This window comes from Octopus bimaculoides, chromosome 9, assembly GCF_001194135.2.
Source record: "Octopus bimaculoides isolate UCB-OBI-ISO-001 chromosome 9, ASM119413v2, whole genome shotgun sequence".
In the NCBI taxonomy this organism is placed as follows: Eukaryota; Metazoa; Mollusca; class Cephalopoda; order Octopoda; family Octopodidae; genus Octopus; species Octopus bimaculoides.
In genome coordinates this window covers 69174129-69175895 of record NC_068989.1, presented here as the reverse complement: position 1 = coordinate 69175895, position 1767 = coordinate 69174129, and the positions used below count along the sequence as shown (strand labels likewise).

The 1767-nt window shown below is 37.9% G+C and overlaps 1 protein-coding gene across 3 annotated transcripts in view; it reads left to right on the top strand.

The window, feature by feature from the left end:
• The window catches only part of LOC106868036 ((E3-independent) E2 ubiquitin-conjugating enzyme UBE2O), a 109269-nt gene that overhangs the window by 58433 nt on the left and 49069 nt on the right, over positions 1-1767 (top strand). The window lies entirely within an intron of this gene.

Below are 1767 nucleotides of genomic sequence, written 5' to 3'. Positions count from 1 at the left end.
TATATATATATATATATATATATATATATGCGTGTGTACCCTTGTCTTGATATCGTGTTTAATTGTAAATAAGCATCAGTCATACAGTGTTTGTTTGTTTCTTGTTTTGTAAGGTGAAATATTATCTTGTTTGGAAATAGGTGAGAATTAGCATCAGAAAAACCATCTGGCCATAGAATATCTGTCTCAGAAAATGATATCCCAAATTATTTTATTAAATACTACCAAAAATTCCTTAAAAGTTATAAGCAGTTTATTTTCTTAGAAATACAGTCACAGAATGGTTTCTGAGGCTCAGTCCTATTGTGCCACACCTTGAGCAAGTGATTTCTACTAAAGCCCTGGGTCAACCTAAGCTTTATGAGTGTATTTGCTTGATGGAAACTGAAAGAAGCTCATTTTATACATATGATGGACTCTCCCGTTGAAGACAACGTATCAGCATTCAGCTTGCTGAATGACCTACGCAAAATGATTTATAGTGATCAAATGTTTGTGTCACTCATCATGTACTCACATTAGTCACTCTCTCCATTAAATTGGCATTGTCTGAACAGTTGCACTGTGTACCATGCATCAGGTGTCAAAGTCATCACAGAGCAACGTGAGATGAAGTATTTTGTTGAAGAACACAGCACACCACCCAGTCTAGGAATTGAAACCACTATCTCATGCTCATAAGTACAACACCCTGACCATTAGGCAATGTGCCCTCATACATATATGCACAAATATACATATGTACACACACACACACATACACACACACACACACACACACGTGTGTATGTGCGTGTAACTTGGTGTCTCCTTTTCTTGATATTGTATGATAGCTGTGAGTGTTACTGTCGTGCAAGCAGCGTCATTCATTTTCAACATTCTGTGAAAACATGTCTAGCCATGGGGAAATTTTACCTTGCTTGGAAATAGGTGAGGGTTGATGACAGGAAGGGCATCCAGCCATAGAAAATCTGCCTCGATAAACTCTGTCCAACCCATACAAGCATGGAAAAGTGGACATTAAAACAAAGTCCATTATATATATATATCTATGTACATGTATATGTATGTATATTTATGTATACATGTATAGATATGTGTGTATATATATGTATGTGTTTGTATATATATATATGTGTGTGTGTGTGTGTGTGTATATATATATATGTGTGTGTGTATATATATATATATATATATATATATATATATATAGCCAAGTGAAATCATAGCTGTGGTCTGTGTCACATTACTGTCACCTTTGCTGGTGGCATGTAAAATGTACCTTTCGAGTGTTGGGCTCCACAGAGGTGATGTGGCTGATGTGTTGCATAACTAGAATCCATGCCAGTGGTACGTAAAAAGTACCTTCTGAACGATGGGCCTCATGAAGGGAATGACAAATGACCAAGACCTTTGGCAATATGCTGTGCTTGAGACCCATCAAGCCAAATGAAATTATAGTCATGACAGATATTGTTGCCATGCAAACTGATACCCATGATGGTGGCACGTAAACGCACCCATTACATTTTTGGAGTGGTTGGCATTAGGAAGGGCATTCAACCATAGAAACCATGCCAAATCAGACTAGTCTGGTGCAAACGGTCAGCTTACCAGCCCTGGTCAAACCTATGCCAGCATGGACAACGGATATGTATGTGTGTGTTTGGATATGTAAGTGTGTGTGAGTGTGTTTGGATATGTATGTGTTTGGGGGTGTGTGTGTGTGTGTGTGTTTGGATGTGTGTGTGTGTTTGGATATATGTG